The sequence below is a fragment of the Ylistrum balloti genome, unplaced genomic scaffold (genome assembly GCF_031769215.1).
Source record: "Ylistrum balloti isolate Yb309-2 unplaced genomic scaffold, AGI_CSIRO_Ybal_v1 Utg371348, whole genome shotgun sequence".
Classification (NCBI taxonomy): Eukaryota; Metazoa; Mollusca; class Bivalvia; order Pectinida; family Pectinidae; genus Ylistrum; species Ylistrum balloti.
Window position 1 is genome coordinate 80913 of NW_026782715.1, and position 19465 is coordinate 100377.

Here is a 19465-nt window from a genome sequence, read left to right on the forward strand (position 1 = left end):
GGATCTTTTGTAAGCCTGTATAAACCTGACCATCACAGCTGTTAGATGTAAGTGGATCTTGTATAAATCTGACGATCACAGTTGATAGATGTAAATGGATCTTGTGTAAACCTGACCACAACCACAGCTGTTGCATGTAAGTGGATCTTGTATAAACCTAACCACCACAGCTGATAGATGTAAGTGGATCTTTTATAAACCTAACCATCACAGCTGTTAGATGTAGTAAGTGGATCTTATATAAACCTGACCACCAACATATTTGTTAGATGTAAGTGGATCTTGTATAAACCTAACCACCACAGCTGTTAGATGTAAGTGGATCTTGTATAAACCTAACCACCACAGCTGATAGATGTAAGTGGATCTTGGATAAACCTGACCACCACAGCTGTTAGATGTATGTGGATCTTTTGTAAGCCTGACCACCACCACAGCTGTTAGATGTAAGTGGACCTTGTATAAACCTGACCACCACAGTTGATAGACGTAAGTGGATCTTAGTGATCTTATAAACCTGACCACCACATAGCTGTTAGATGTAGATGTAAGTGACCTTGAACCTCACCACCACCACAGCTGTTAAATGTAAGTGGACCTTGCATAAACCAGTCATCACCACAGCTGTTAGATGTAAGTGGATCTTGTATAAACCTAACCACCACAGCTGTTAGATGTAAGTGGATCTTGTATAAACCTAACCACCACAACTGATAGATGTAAGTGGATCTTGTATAAACCTGACCACCACATCTGTTAGATGTAAGTGGATCTTGTATAAACCTAACCACCACAGCTGTTAGATGTAAGTGGATCTTGTATAAACCTAACCACCACAGCTGATAGATGTAAGTGGATCTTGTATAAACCTGACCACCACAGCTGTTAGATGTAAGTGGATCTTGTATAAACCTGACCACCACAGCTGTTAGATGTAAGTGGATCTTGTATAAACCTAACCACCACAGCTGATAGATGTAAGTGGATCTTGTTTTGTTTAAACCTGACCACCACAGCTGTTAGATGTAAGTGGACCTTGTATAAACCTGACCACCACAGCTGTTAGATGTAAGTGGATCTTGTATAAACCTAACCACCACAGCTGTTAGATGTAAGTGGATCTTGTATAAACCTTGCCAGGAGTTCTGATTGATGTAAGTGATAATTGTATAAACCTGACCACCACCACAGCTGTTAGATGTAAGTGGATCTTGTATAAACCTGACCACCACAGCTGTTAGATGTAAGTGGATCTTGTATAAACCTGTCATCACCACAGCTGTTAGCTGTAAGTGGATCTTGTATAAACCTGACCACCACAGCTGTTAGATGTAAGTGGATCTTGTATAAACCTGACCACCACAGCTGTTAGATGTAAGTAGATCTTGTATCCACCAGTCATCACCACAGCTGTTAGCTGTAAGTGGACCTTGTAGAAACCTGACCATCACAGCTGTTAGATGTAAGTGGATCTTGTATAAACCTGACCACCACAGCTGTTAGATGTAAGTGGATCTTGTATAAATCTGACGATCACAGTTGATAGATGTAAATGGATCTTGTGTAAACCTGACCACCACAGCTGATAGATGTAAGTAGATCTTGTATAAACATGACCACCACAGCTGTTAGATGTAAGTGGATCTTGTATAAACCTAACCACCACAGCTGTTAGATGTAAGTGGATCTTGTATAAACCTAACCACCACAGCTGATAGATGTAAGTGGATCTTGTATAAACCTCACCACCACCACAGCTGTTAGATGTAAGTGGATCTTGTATAAACCTAACCACCACAGCTGATAGATGTAAGTGGATCTTGTTTTGTTTAAACCTGACCACCACAGCTGTTAGATGTAAGTGGACCTTGTATATAAGTGACCACCACAGCTGTTAGATGTAAGTGGATCATGTGTAAACCTGACCACAACCACAGCTGTTAGATGTAAGTGGATCTTGTATAAACCTAACCACCACAGCTGATAGATGTAAGTAGATATTGTATAAACCTGACCACCACAGCTGTTAGATGTAAGTGGACTTTGTATAGACCTGACCACCACAGCTGTTAGATGTAAGTGGATCTTGTATAAACCTAACCACCACAGCTGATAGATGTAAGTGGATCTTGTATAAACCTCACCACCACCACAGTTGTTAGATGTAAGTGGATCTTGTATCAACCAGTCATCACCACAGCTGTTAGATGTAAGTGGATCTTGTATAAACCTGACCACCATAGCTGTTAGATGTAAGTGGACCTTGTATAAACATAAACAACACAGGTGTTAGAGGTAAGTGGATCTTGTATAAACCTGACCACCACAGCAGTGGAGCTTGTATAAACCTGACCACCACAGCTGTTAGATGTAAGTGGATCATGTGTAAACCTGACCACAACCACAGCTGTTGCATGTAAGTGGACCTTGTATAAACCTGACCACCACAGCTGATAGATGTAAGTAGATCTTGTATAAACCTGACTACCATAGCTGTTAGATATATGTGGACCTTGTATAAACCTGACCACCACAGTTGTTTGATGTTAGTGGACGTTGTATAAATCTGACGACCACAGCTGTTAAATGTAAGTGGATCTTTTGTAAGACTTCACACCACCACAGCTGTTAGATGTAAGTGGACCTTGTATTTAAGTGACCACCATCGCTGTTAGATGTAAGTGGATCTTGTATAAACCTGACCACCACAGCTGTTAGATGTAAGTGGACCTTGTATAAACCTGACCACCACAGCTGTTAGATGTAAGTGGATCTTGTATAAACCTGACCACCATAGCTGTTAGATATATGTGGACCTTGTATATAAGTGACCACAACAGCTGTTAGATGGATGTGGATCATGTGTAAACCTGACCACAACCAAAGCTGTTAGATGTAAGTGGATCTTGTATAAACCTAACCACCACAGCTGATAGATGTAAGTGGATCTTGTATAAACCTGACCACCACAGCTGTTAGATGTAAGTGGACTTTGTATAGACCTGACCACCACATCTGTTAGATGTAAGTGGATCTTGTATGAACCTAACCACCACAGCTGATGGATGTAAGTGGATCTTGTATAAACCTAACCACCACAGCTGTTAGATGTAAGTGGATCTTGTATAAACCTAACCACCACAGCTGATAGATGTAAGTGGATCTTATATAAACCTGACCACCAACATATTTGTTAGATGTAAGTGGATCTTGTATAAACCTAACCACCACAGCTGTTAGATGTAAGTGGATCTTGTATAAACCTAACCACCACAGCTGTTAGATGTAAGTGGATCTTGTATAAACCTAACCACCACAGCTGATAGATGTAAGTGGATCTTGTATAAACCTAACCACCACAGCTGATAGATGTAAGTGGATCTTGTATATACCTGACCACCACAGCTGTTAGATGTAAGTGGACTTTGTATAGACCTGACCACCACATCTGTTAGATGTAAGTGGATCTTGTATACACCTAACCCCCACAGCTGTTAGATGTAAGTGGATCTTGTATAAACCTAACCACCACAGCTGATAGATGTAAGTGGATCTTTTATAATCTTGTGTAAACCTGACCACAACCACAGCTGTTGCATGTAAGTGGACCTTGTATAAACCTGACCACCACAGCTGTTAGATGTAAGTGGATCTTGTATAAACCTGTCATCACCACAGCTGTTAGCTGTAAGTGGATCTTGTATAAACCTGACCACCAACCTGACCACCACAGCTGATAGATGTAAGTGGATCTTGTATAAACCTGACCACCACAGCTGTTAGATGTAAGTGGACTTTGTATAGACCTGACCACCACATCTGTTAGATGTAAGTGGATCTTGTATACACCTAACCCCCACAGCTGTTAGATGTAAGTGGATCTTGTATAAACCAGTCATCACCACAGCTGATAAATGTAAGTGGATCTTGTATAAACCTGACCACCACAGCTGTTAGATGTAAGTGGACTTTGTATAGACCTGACCACCACAGCTGTTAGATGTAAGTGGATCTTGTATAAACCTAACCACCACAGCTGATAGATGTAAGTGGATCTTGTATAAACCTCACCACCACCACAGCTGTTAGATGTAAGTGGATCTTGTATCAACCAGTCATCACCACAGCTGTTAGATGTAAGTGGATCTTGTATAAACCTGACCACCACAGCTGTTAGATGTAAGTGGATCTTGTATAAACCTAACCACCACAGCTGATAGATGTAAGTGGATCTTGTATAAACCTGACCACCACAGCTGTTAGATGTAAGTCGACCTTGTATATAAGTGACCACCATAGCTGTTAGATGTAAGTGGATCTTGTATAAACCTAACCACCACAGCTGTTATATGTAAGTGGACCTTGTATAAACCTGACCACCACAGCTGTTAGATGTAAGTGGACCTTGTATAAACCTGACCATCACAGCTGTTAGATGTAAGTCGCACTTTTATAAATATGACGACCACAGCTGTTAGATGTAAGTGGACCTTGTATATAAGTGACCACCACAGCTGTTAGCTGTAAGTGGATCTTGTATAAACCTGACCACCATACCTGTTAGATATATGTGGACCTTGTATAAACCTGACCACCACATCTGTTAGATGTAAGTGGATCTTATATAAAGCTGACCACCAACATATTTGTTAGATGTAAGTGGATCTTGTTTAAACCTGACCACCACCTCAGCTGTTAGATGTACTTGGATCTTGTATAAACCTGACCACCACAGCTGTTAGATGTAAGTGGATCTTGTATAAACCTAACCACCACAGCTGTTAGATATAAATGGACCTTGTATAAACCTGATCACCACCTCATCTGTTAGATTTATGTGGATCTTATATAAACCTGACCATGACGGCTGATAGATGTAAGTGGATCTTGTATAAACCTGTCATCACCACAGCTGTTAGCTGTAAGTGGATCTTGTATAAACCTGACCACCACAGCTGTTGCATGTAAGTGGACCTTGTATAAACCTGACCACCACAGCTGTTAGATGTAAGTGGATCTTGTATAAACCTGACCACCATACCTGTTAGATATATGTGGACCTTGTATAAACCTGACCACCACATCTGTTAGATGTAAGTGGATCTGATATAAAGCTGACCACCAACATATTTGTTAGATGTAAGTGGATCTTGTTTAAACCTGACCACCACCTCAGCTGTTAGATGTACGTGGATCTTGTATCAACCTGACCACCACAGCTGTTAAATGTAAGTGGACCTTGCATAAACCAGTCATCACCACAGCTGTTAGCTGTAAGTGGACCTTGTATAAACCTAACCACCACAGCTGTTAGATGTAAGTGGATAAACCTAACCACCACAGCTGTTAGATGTAAGTGGATCTTGTATAAACCTAACCACCACAGCTGTTAGATGTAAGTGGATCTTGTATAAACCTAACCACCACAGCTGTTAGATGTAAATGGACCTTGTATAAACCTGATCACCACCTCAGCTGTTAGATGTATGTGGATCTTGTATAAACCTGACCACCACCACAGCTGTTAGATGTAAGTGGACCTTGTATAAACCTGACCATGACAGCTGATAGATGTAAGTGGATCTTGTATAAACCTGTCATCACCACAGCTGTTAGCTGTAAGTGGATCTTGTATAAACCTGACCACCACAGCTGTTAGATGTAAGTCGACCTTGTATATAAGTGACCACCATAGCTGTTAGATGTAAGTGGATCTTGTATAAACCTAACCACCACAGCTGATAGATGTAAGTGGATCTTGTATAAACCTGACCACCACAGCTGTTAGATGTAAGTGGACCTTGTATAAACCTGACCATCACAGCTGTTAGATGTAAGTCGCACTTTTATAAATATGACGACCACAGCTGTTAGATGTTAGTGGACGTTGTATAAACCTGACCACCACAGCTGTTAGATGTAAGTGGACCTTGTATATAAGTGACGACCACAGCTGTTAGCTGTAAGTGGATCTTGTATAAACCTGACCATCACAGCTGTTTGATGTAAGTGGACCTTGTATATAAGTGACCACCAAAGCTGTTAGATGTATCTGACGATTACAGTTGATAGATGTAAATGGATCTTGTGTAAACCTGACCACAACCACAGCTGTTGCATGTAAGTGGACCTTGCATAAACCAGTCATCAACCACAGCTGTTGCATGTAAGTGGACCTTGTATAAACCTAACCACCACAGCTGATAGATGTAAGTAGATCTTGTATAAACCTGACCACCACAGCTGTTAGATGTAAGTGGATCTTGTATAAACCTGACCACCACCACAGCTGTTAGATGTACGTGGATCTTGTATAAACCTGACCACCACAGCTGTTAAATGTAAGTGGACCTTGCATAAACCAGTCATCACCACAGCTGTTAGATGTAAGTGGATCTTGTATAAACCTGACCACCATAGCTGTTAGATGTAAGTGGACCTTGTATATAAGTGACCACAACAGCTGTTAGATGTAAGTGGACCTTGTATAAACCTGACCACCACAGCTGTTAGATGTAAGTGGACTTTGTATAGACCTGACCACCACAGCTGTTAGATGTAAGTGGATCTTGTATAAACCTGACCACCATAGCTGTTAGATGTAAGTGGACCTTGTATATAAGTGACCACCACAGCTGTTAGATGTATGTGGACCTTGTATAAATATGACGATCACAGTTGATAGATGTAAATGGATCTTGTTTAAACCTCACCACAACCACAGCTGATAGATGTAAGTGGATCTTGTATAAACCTGTCATCACCACAGCTGTTAGCTGTAAGTGGATCTTGTATAAACCTGACCACCACAGCTGTTAGATGTAAGTGGATCTTGTATATAAGTGACCACCACAGCTGTTAGATGTTAGTGGACGTTGTATAAACCTGACCACCACAGCTGTTAGATGTATGTGGACCTTGTATAAATATGACGATCACAGTCGATAGATGAAAATGGATCTTGTGTAAACCTGACCACAACCACAGCTGTTGCATGTAAGTGGACCTTGTATAAACCTGACCACCACAGCTGTTTGATGTTAGTGGACGTTGTATAAATCTGACGACCACAGCTGTTAAATGTAAGTGGATCTTTTGTAAGCCTGACCACCACCACAGCTGTTAGATGTAAGTGGACCTTGTATAAACCTGACCACCACAGCTGTTAGATGTAAGTGGACCTTGTATAAACCTGACCACCACAGCTGTTAGATGTAAGTGGACCTTGTATAAATCTGACCACCACAGTTGTTAGGCGTAAGAGGATCTTGTATAAACCTGACCACCACAGCTGTTAGATGTAAGTGGACTTTGTTTAGACCTGACCACCACATCTGTTAGATGTAAATGGATCTTGTATAAACCTAACCACCACAGCTGATGGATGTAAGTGGATCTTGTATAAACCTAACCACCACAGCTGTTAGATGTAAGTGGATCTTGTATAAACCTAACCACCACAGCTGATAGATGTAAGTGGATCTTATATAAACCTGACCACCAACATATTTGTTAGATGTAAGTGGATCTTGTTTAAACCTGACCACCACCTCAGCTGTTAGATGTACGTGGATCTTGTATAAACCTGACCACCACAGCTGTTAAATGTAAGTGGACCTTGTATAAACCTGACCATCACAGCTGTTAGATGTAAGTGGATCTTGTATAAACCTAACCACCACAGCTGATAGATGTAAGTGGATCTTGTATATAAGTGACCACAACAGCTGTTAGATGTAAGTGGATCATGTGTAAACCTGACCACAACCACAGCTGTTATATGTAAGTGGATCTTGTATAAACCTAACCACCACAGCTGATAGATGTAAGTAGATATTGTATAAACCTGACCACCACAGCTGTTAGATGTAAGTGGACCTTGTATATAAGTGACCACAACAGCTGTTAGATGTATGTGGACGTTGTATAAACCTGACCACCACAGCTGTTAGATGTAAGTGGACCTTGTATATAAGTGACAACCACAGGTGTTATATGTAAGTGGATCTTGTATTAACCACATCACCACAGCTGTTAGATGTAAATGGACCTTGTATAAACCTGACCATCACAGCTGATAGATGTAAGTGGATCTTGGATAAACCTGACCACCACAGCTGTTAGATGTAAGTGGAACTTTAATAAATATGACGACCACAGCTGTTAGATGTAAGTGGAACTTTAATAAATATGACGACCACAGCTGTTAGATGTTAGTGGACGTTGTATAAATCTGACGGCCACAGTTGATAGACGTAAGTGGATCTTGTGTAAATCCAACCACCACAGCTGTTAGATGTTAGTGGACGTTGTATAAATCTGACGTCCACAGCTGTTAAATGTAAGTGGATTTTTTGTAAGCCTGACCACCACCACAGCTGTTAGATGTAAGTGGACCTTGTATAAACCTGACCACCACAGTTGTTAGACGTAAGTGGATCTTGTGTAAATCTAACCACCACAGCTGTTAGATGTAAGTGGACCTTGTATAAATCTGACCACCACAGCTGTTAGATGTAAATGGATCTTGTGTAAACCTGACCACAACCACAGCTGTTGCATGTAAGTGGACCTTGTATAAACCTAACCACCACAGCTGATAGATGTAAGTAGATCTTGTACCAACCAGTCATCACCAAAGCTTTTAGTTGTAAGTGGACCTTGTATAAACCTGACCATCACAGCTGTTAGATGTAAGTGGATCTTGTATAAACCTAACCACCACAGCTGTTAGATGTAAGTGGATCTTGTATGAACCTAACCACCACAGCTGTTAGATGTAAGTGGATCTTGTATATAAGTGACCACCACAGCTGTTAGATGTTAGTGGACGTTGTATAAATCTGACGGCCACAGTTGATAGACGTAAGTGGATCTTGTGTAAATCCAACCACCACAGCTGTTAGATGTTAGTGGACGTTGTATAAATCTGACGTCCACAGCTGTTAAATGTAAGTGGATTTTTTGTAAGCCTGACCACCACCACAGCTGTTAGATGTAAGTGGACCTTGTATAAACCTGACCACCACAGTTGATAGACGTAAGTGGATCTTGTGTAAATCTAACCACCACAGCTGTTAGATGTATATGGACCTTGTATAAATATGACGATCACAGTTGATAGGTGTAAATGGATCTTGTGTAAACCTGACCACAACCACAGCTGTTGTATGTAAGTGGACCATGTATAAACCTAACCACCACAGCTGATAGATGTAAGTAGATCTTGTACCAACCAGTCATCACCAAAGCTTTTAGCTGTAAGTGGACCTTGTATAAACCTGACCATCACAGCTGTTAGATGTAAGTGGATCTTGTATAAACCTAACCACCACAGCTGTTAGATGTAAGTGGATCTTGGATAAACCTAACCACCACAGCTGATAGATGTAAGTGGATCTTGGATAAACCTGACTACCACAGCTGTTAGATGTAAGTGGAACTTTTATAAATATGACGACCACAGCTGTTAGATGTTAGTGGACGTTGTATAAATCTGACGACCACAGTTGTTAAATGTAAGTGGATCTTTTGTAAGCCTGACCACCACCACAGCTGTTAGATGTAAGTGGACCTTGTATAAACCTAACCACCACAGCTGATAGATGTAAGTGGATCTTGTATAAACCTGACCATCACAGCTGTTAGATGTAAGTGGATCTTGTATAAACCTAACCACCACAGCTGATAGATGTAAGTGGATCTTGTATATAAGTGACCACAACAGCTGTTAGATGTAAGTGGATCATGTGTAAACCTCACCACAACCACAGCTGTTATATGTAAGTGGATCTTGTATAAACCTTACCACCACAGCTGATAGATGTAAGTGGATCTTGTTTAAACCTGACCACCACAGCTGTTAGATGTAAGTGGATCTTGTATAAACCTGACCACCATAGCTGTTAGATGTAAGTGGACCTTGTATATAAGTGACCACAACAGCTGTTAGATGTATGTGGACGTTGTATAAACCTGACCACCACAGCTGTTAGATGTAAGTGGACCTTGTATATAAGTGACAACCACAGGTGTTATATGTAAGTGGATCTTGTATTAACCAGTCATCACCACAGCTGTTAGCTGTAAATGGACCTTGTATAAACCTGACCATCACAGCTGATAGATGTAAGTGGATCTTGGATAAACCTGACCACCACAGCTGTTAGATGTAAGTGGAACTTTAATAAATATGACGACCACAGCTGTTAGATGTAAGTGGAACTTTAATAAATATGACGACCACAGCTGTTAGATGTTAGTGGACGTTGTATAAATCTGACGGCCACAGTTGATAGACGTAAGTGGATCTTGTGTAAATCCAACCACCACAGCTGTTAGATGTTAGTGGACGTTGTATAAATCTGACGACCACAGCTGTTAAATGTAAGTGGATTTTTTGTAAGCCTGACCACCACCACAGCTGTTAGATGTAAGTGGACCTTGTATAAACCTGACCACCACAGTTGATAGACGTAAGTGGATCTTGTGTAAATCTAACCACCACAGCTGTTAGATGTATGTGGACCTTGTATAAATATGACGATCACAGTTGATAGGTGTAAATGGATCTTGTGTAAACCTGACCACAACCACAGCTGTTGTATGTAAGTGGACCATGTATAAACCTAACCACCACAGCTGATAGATGTAAGTAGATCTTGTACCAACCAGTCATCACCAAAGCTTTTAGCTGTAAGTGGACCTTGTCACAGCTGTTATGTAACCTTGTATAAACCTAACCACCACAGCTGTTAGATGTAAGTGGATCTTGGATAAACCTAACCACCACAGCTGATAGATGTAAGTGGATCTTGGATAAACCTGACTACCACAGCTGTTAGATGTAAGTGGAACTTTTATAAATATGACGACCACAGCTGTTAGATGTTAGTGGACGTTGTATAAATCTGACGACCACAGCTGTTAAATGTAAGTGGATCTTTTGTAAGCCTGACCACCACCACAGCTGTTAGATGTAAGTGGACCTTGTATAAACCTAACCACCACAGCTGATAGATGTAAGTGGATCTTATATAAACCTGACCACCAACATATTTGTTAGATGTAAGTGGATCTTTTTAAAACCTGACCACCACCTCAGCTGTTAGATGTAAGTGGACCTTGTATAAACCTGACCATCACAGCTGTTAGATGTAAGTGGATCTTGTATAAACCTAACCACCACAGCTGATAGATGTAAGTGGATCTTGGATAAACCTAACCACCACAGCTGTTAGATGTATGTGGATCTTGTATAAATCTGACCACCACCACAGCTGTTAGATGTAAGTGGATCTTGTATAAACCTAACCACCACAGCTGTTAGATGTAAATGGACCTTGTATAAACCTGACCACCACCTCAGCTGTTATATGTATGTGGACCTTGTATAAACCTGACCACCACCACAGCTGATAGATGTAAGTGGATCTTGTATATACCTGACCACCACAGCTGTTAGATGTAAGTGGACTTTGTATAGACCTGACCACCACATCTATTAGATGTAAGTGGATCTTGTATAAAGCTGACCACCATAGCTGTTAGATGTAAGTGGATCATGTGTAAACCTCACCACAACCACAGCTGTTATATGTAAGTGGATCTTGTATAAACCTGACCACCACAGCTGTTAGATGTAAGTGGATCATGTGTAAACCTGACCACAACCACAGCTGATAGATATAAGTGGATCTTGTATAAACCTAACCACCACAGCTGATGGATGTAAGTGGATCTTGTATAAACCTAACCACCACAGCTGTTAGATGTAAGTGGATCTTATATAAACCTAACCACCACAGCTGATAGATGTAAGTGGATGTTATATAAACCTGACCACCAACATATTTGTTAGATGGAAGTGGATCTTGTTTAAACCTGACCACCACTCAGCTGTTAGATGTACGTGGATCTTGTATAAACCTGACCACCACCTCAGCTGTTAGATGTAAGTGGATCATGTGTAAACCTGACCACAACCACAGCTGTTATATGTAAGTGGATCTTGTATAAACCTAACCACTACAGCTGATAGATGTAAGTAGATCTTGTATAAACCTGACCACCACAGCTGTTAGATGTAAGTGGATCTTGTATAAACCTGACCACCACAGCTGTTAGATGTAAGTGGCCCTTGTAAAAACCTGACCATCACAGCTGTTAGATGTAGGTGGACCTTGTATAAATATGACGATCACAGTTGATAGATGTATGTGGACCTTGTATAAACTTGACCACCATCACAGCTGTTAGATGTATGTGGATCTTGTATAAACCTGACCACCATAGCGTTTCGATGTATGTGGACCTTGTATATAAGTGACCACAACAGCTGTTAGATGTAAATGGATCATGTGTAAACCTGACCACAACGACAGCTGTTAGATGCAAGAGGATCTTGTATAAACCTAACCACCATAGCTGTTAGATGTAAGTGGACTTTGTATAGACCTGACCACCACAGCTGTTAGATGTAAGTGGACCTTGTATAAACCTGACCACCTCCACAGCTGTTAGATGTAAGTGTATCATTGTGTAACCTTACCATTACAGCTGTAATTTTTTTCCTTTTTTGATGGAAAAATAAAAAAGGTTTTGACAACTGTTCTACCTGTTAGGTATGTTCTTTCTGCAGCATATTATTCTACCGTTTGTTTGAACAGAAATAAAATTAATTCAATAGAAAACAGCTTAAGTGATAAAATGACAATTTTTGGCTTGAATTTCAAATTTTCTCACTCAGTAATTTGAGGTTAGAAATACGAGTTCTATATTATTTCAAGTACTTCCAATCCTCAGTAATTTGACAGTAATGAGGTCAGATGTTAATATATGAAATACATCCTGTGCTTTTCTTTTGAAGATTGAATTATTTCACTAAGTCTTTTCATCTATGGATCTAGTTTCTTTCATTCTGCTTCATTAAGGTCAGAACTGTTTCATTGTGAAATTTTCCCTTGGCTTCATTTTACAACTTGATCAGATTACGCTATCTGTTCTGTTGTAAAGTGAGACTTCAATTGTAAATTACTCTTTTTATGAAATGTCCACGTGAAATGTCAGATGTTGAATATGATAACCTAGATTCAGTGATGACTGCTACACATGATAGAGAGTCTGTGTTTAAAGGGAACAGTAATGATTTTACATTACGACTGCATGTAAAAGGTTACAAACCGGAAGTTGTGCTCTGATGACCAACAAATTTTAGCAGTTCAAATGTTTCGGTTGATTTTCAATATCAATTAATACTAAGTAAAAATTTCTGATGTTGGACCAATCCTATGGGATTCAGATTGGGGTCAGTCCTTGTGAAATGTTTGGTAAACCTATGTTAAGTTTACATTGACTTTACAGTTTCCAAAGTATAAACATGAAAAACAAAATTCGAAAGACAAAAAAGCAAAAATTTCAAATGTCAGAATAGTTCTTTGAACTTTAAAAGGCAAAACCCATCTAGATAGACTCTGAGGTTGTTTTAACTATGATGGCTGACGGTGGTTCCGTATAAATATATCCATTCTGATCACAAATCTTTGGGTTTTTCATTCTTTATTTCCGCTGAAGTGAAGTGACATGCATTAGGTGACACCTGACATTTTGGGTGAGAGTTTGACCTTTGTGGTTGTGTGTAACACTGATCAGTTTAAGGCCACATATCTCTGTCAGTCTATATTGGTCCTTCCTTTACAGTACAGAAACTCCCCCATCAACTTCAGGGCACAAGTTGTCCTTCAATCATGGTAAAATTTGACCTTCAGAATTCACTTTCCACGAAATCGATTGTGCCTACAATGCAAATTCAGAAATATATTGAGCAACCCTGAAAATTAAGGATGCTGAGAAGCTGGAATTGGTGACGTTTTGTGTTTAGCTGAGTTTCTCATCAAGCACAATATTTATTCCAAGTGAAATATAGTTATATTGTGGTTTAACATCTGACCTCACGAAACAGTTTACATGAATTTGATTTTTTATGTACTGTAATATATCAGATAAGTTTCTTCACCTTCCTAGGAAAGAATATTTTTTGGATAAAAATGTTATATTTCAGTGAATTTTGAGAAAGAAAAAACTTAAGAAAATTTTCATGTCAGGTTCTACAATGCATCATTATTTTTCAGTTTTTTTTTTGCCTTTGGAGATAGAGTGAGGTTGGGGATGAAGGAGTTGAATTTTATTCTTTTTATATGAATTATCTTTTTTCTCTTTTAATATGAACTTCCTTTTTTAATAAGAATTATTTATCATTGATAGTAACAACTGCATGTGATATAAATTTATGTACCATCATTGCCAGAGTTATTTGCCCTTGATATGACTTGTCTGCACTTCCTGTTAATGTCTGATTGAGAAATATGAATGATCTGACCTTGAAAAGAATCATCTGTAAAATAGTTGTCTGCCCTTAAAAGATTTTTCTGTATTTGATACAAAATGTCTTTCCATAAAGGAAATGAAAGTTTGTGCTCATTATGTTAAAACCTGCCTATCAGATACCTATCACAGCTAGATCAAAACTGAAAGTTTCTAATTTGAAAGGCTTTCACATACTGGAGACTTTCTTGAGATTACCATTTACTGAAATAAACCCAATTATCCTGAAAAATTAAAATTATAACGAAGATAAGTTACAATTATTCTATACATTATGAATTATGGTTTGGTGAACATGCATCAAAATACAGAGGCCTATTGCAAGACAAATAGCATGATTTGTGTATATATACTGAAAGGAGAAAGAAACGCAGGGTAATATTTGTTCCGATATTTTGAAAACGCGTTCTCCAAATAAAGTGAAACTTTGTTGATTGAGTAATTAGGTCATATTACACCTTGTCATGTATCGAAAATTTAGTCACGGTACAGTGCGCAGCTCTGGTAAATGGAGGAAGGAAAAAACAAGAATCTCGTGCACCGTGTTGTTCTGGTCTCATGCAGCGTTGGTCAAGTCACTCTTCATTAGTCTTTATACAGACCAACTGCTTCCCTAAAATTAATTGAGAATTTGATTCGTTTTAATAGCACGACTCACAGAAGTTCAGAGGCATTCAGATGCTGATGCAAGGACAGCTGCAAAATCAGGTTGGAAGGAACTTTGGTGTTAATGTTTCCACCATAGAAAGTCTTGTAAGACGTCTTCGGGAAACTGGGCGATTGGCCGATCGACCTAGGTCAGGACGTCCGCGCGTAACGTCACAACGTCAGGATCGCTATATCGTCATCTCTCATGTGCGTAATCGGCGCCTTACTGCCGTTGAGAGTGCACTTAATGTTCGTGGAAATCATGGGCGTCCTATAAGTTCAGAAACTGTAAGGAATCGATTACGAGAAGTTCCTATAAGAGCACTTCGCCCCTACGTAGGTCCACACCTAACCCCTGCTCGACGTCAGCATCGTATGGCCTGGGTCGCTGCACATGCTCCACGACGGTTTCCACTGAGGCAGTGGAGATAAGTTTTCTGCACGGACGAGTCTCGATTCTGTCTTTATCGATCTGACGGCCGTCAACGTGTCTACCGACGTCGTGGAGAACGTTTTACGGACGCTTGCGTTGTAGAGAGGGATAGGTTTGGGCGCAGTTCAGTAATGGTGTGGGAAGGAATCTCACATGGGTTAAAATCACAATTGGTTGTTATTGATGGCAATTTAACAGCAGCTAAGTATAGAGATAAGATCCTCCGACCCCATGTTATCCCATTCTTACAACAGCACAATCTAACCCTTCAGCAGGATAATGCTAGGCCCCACGTAGCAAGGATTTGCCAAGTCTTTCTGGCTAACAACAAATTCAACCACTAGATTGGCCGCCATATAACCTGATTTGTCCCCGATCGAGCATCTTTGGGACCAGTTGGATAAACAGGTTCGAAAGCGCCAGCCACCCCCTGCTACTCGAGAGCAGTTGACCAGAGCTCTGATTGAAGAGTGGGACAACATCCCCATAAGACGGATTAATGCTCTCATGAACTCTATGACCAGAAGAATAAGGGCCGTGACCACAGCAAACAGCGAACACACAAGATATTGATGACTCAGTTCAATTTTAATTTCAAAAGCCTATGGGTCCATTCAATTTAATCGTTAGTACCTTTAAACCAATTGTCAGATGCAAAATACAGACCTTGGAAATTTTTAAGCTTTAATTTATCTGTAAGTATACAAAATTTCGTTTTAAATGAAGCCCGATATCATACTTAATTTCTGGTTTGAAGTTCACCATGCGTTTCTTTATCCTTTTAGTATATAACATCAGTTTAGCTGATACCAAATATATGTAATTATCAATTGTCATTCTTCTAAAGGCAAGCCATGTTTTAAATTAGAATTTCTTGTGTTTTTGGACCAAACAATTTTTTTCCAAAATAAATAATAATAACATTGAAAAAACGATGTTGTACAGTAACCTCACTTCAGTTTCTCTGACAGTAAAACAGCATTTTTAGAGCCAAATAAAATATGATAGTGTTTATTTTTAAAAAAAAATATAAGATGTACATGTAAGAGATATGTCTTGATATTTTCTAGAAAAATAAGATGAAACAGAGCTAGGCAATACAATTTTAATGTTTGACTCTCTTATGATATTGCAGAATGAAAATTATGATTACTGTGATGTTGCATATAAAATATTTATTTTAATTTGAGTGAAAAAATGAAACTTATAACGATTTTAAGATTTGATGAAGAAATTTCCCAAAAATGTTCAAATCAGGCAAAAATTAGGAATACACAATTCATTATAAGGATCAGACAACTGTATTGTTTTTAGGAGAATCATAATGTTTTTGACTTTGTTATTTAGCTCAGAGTCTCCAAAACTACAAATATTACAGCAACTAGATTTGCTATCCCGATGTATATATTGTTAAATCAAAATACATTATAAACAGCATTGTCTGTTGACTGGAAGGTTCCAGATTTGAAATGCCTGGCATAATTTGTACCTGAATGTGATGTAGGTTATTTGTACAATTTGTATCCATGTTTATGGAAGCATTGCTATCTAAATGTTCATATCATTTAATTTACAATTTGCCACTGTGATCATGTCGAGAATTTCCAGGTGTTGATTCACTGCAACTTCCTAGCATCTTTTTTTAGGGATGTTGTGGTGGTGAAATGGTTATGCAGTTGTAGAATTTCTTGGCTAGATGATTCAGTGCCATAGATCATTACTTCTAGGCCTGGATAAGGCTGTATAGCAAGCAGTATTAGATAGCTATATTTCATTGGTTAAAAAAGAAATCTGGATTTTAAAAATTTATAAAATTTGCAATAATTTTCTTTTTGTTGATTCCATTAGATTTATTTCTGATTTATTTTTTTATTTTCCCTCCTTTTTTTGTAATGAGGTAACTTTATAAGGTTGGCAATGCAAGGCATATTTGATATTTATGAGTATATATTGTTATGTGTAATGAGTGATTTCTCAAATCTTAAGTTAATTTATTGAAGTATGATTTATAAAAACTGACATTAAAGACAGTTTTTAATATGAATAGAATAAGGTGGTGAGACACCATACTGTTTCTCTGTTGTATTACATGACAACTGTGTTATCTAGTTAACACGCCCTTGTTATATTGTGATATCAGCATTATTACAGGTGATTTGAAAATATTTCACACACCTTCTTGGTTGCTTAATAAAAATAATTTAGACCTTTTTTTTTCTTTTCAGTTGAGTTTGATCAAACTCTTCTAGCATATCAACACTAAAATAAAGCTCTACTGTGGACTTGTTTCAAAAGAAGAAATCTTATTTCTAAAAAAGCCTGTGTACATGTTCACTTTGACAAGAGGGCCAGGTGTGAGGGCTTGTTCTTGAATAGACTATTGTCAAGATATAAAACCTAACAAAGATGTTTTTTTCATATCATTACAGAAAACAACTAACAAAATGAGATTATGAATAGGAAGGTTAAGCTGACTGCTGCATCTGCAGAACACTCTAGTCCAAGGTAAGAAATGTGTTTTATCTAAGATGTCCAGTACAGCCACAGAGCCGTAGAGTATGTTGAGTGGCACAGTATCATTCAGTTAGCCCTCAGGATGTATAAGTTATACAGGGCCACAATCTTGATATTTTTTTACTTGAAATATAATATAATAGCTCAAACTATCAGTATTAATTAAGGATCAAAGGAACAATTTTAATTCTGATCTATCAATGAAATACTTTTATGTCTGTTCTCAACCAAAGTATACGGAATATTTCAGGATATTGACATTGTAATATATAGATAGTTGATTTCTACAGTGTGATGATTAATTGTCATTTATGTGAAGTAGAGCAAGTCTATAACTGACCAAAATAAACATTGATGATGCCATTGATGATATAGACTTACTGGAATGAACCGTCGAGTTCACCATTTATTGTGTTATTGATTATAGTCAAGTCAATGTTCAAATAGGGAGAATATATTTTAAACTGCATCAACCTATGAGGCAGGTACTCTGCATACTGAACAAATAAGGAATTGGCCTAAGAAAGAATCTAACCGCCCAACGTGAATATTTCGGATTAAGTTAAATGCAACGAGTCATTCTGATTGGACTAAATTGATGAAATAAAGCTGTTTGTAAACACATTACATCACATTTATCAGCAAATTTTGTGGACTGTACAGACATATCAACATTTGGATAACAAATAAATTTTATGAAACTGACCGCACAAAACATGATTAAAAGTATAATAAGTAACACCAAGCACATAACCATTATGACGTTTGTATTGTGAGCGAAAATTTGGGGACAGTTTGCTGTCATAATGACTGTGTCACTTGACTGATTACACTGTTGTTAATGAAAATTTATCTTACTTTAAATCAAGTTAAAATTAGTATAAGACAACAACATGTTTATGAGATGTATCAGCACTAGCATGCAATATGATGATTGCATGTTAAGCTCTGTCATTTATGACGACCATAAATGCCAAAACAAGACAGCTTAATGCTTAACTAGTTCATAGATATTGGTTGTACTGAATACCATCCATTAAATTTAGAATTTTACCTTTGATATATATGTTTATATTTGAAACAACAAAGGAAACATTGTAGGTATTTTAATTGTGGTTCTGTGTTAATAGCCTTAGACTTCCTCATGATATACCTGTTTTATAACAAAACATTTGAAGTCCTTTGATGAAGGAACACATTTTAATGATAGAGGTTAAGTATGGTTGCTGTTTCCATGAGAGCCTTACATTCTAATTAAATCAATTGGAAATTTCTGTTTTAAGTTCAGTTTATGGTAACTTTAAGAGAATATCTAACAATTTTTGAAAAAAATAAAATATATACATAACTTATCCTGAAGCTTACCATGCATTTCAAAAATGAAAATTTATAAGCCAGAGTTACATATATAACTTAACCATCATTGTTTGTGAAACAAATGCAGTTTGACAACGCAAAGCATTGTAATGTCAGTTTTTGCCAATTGAA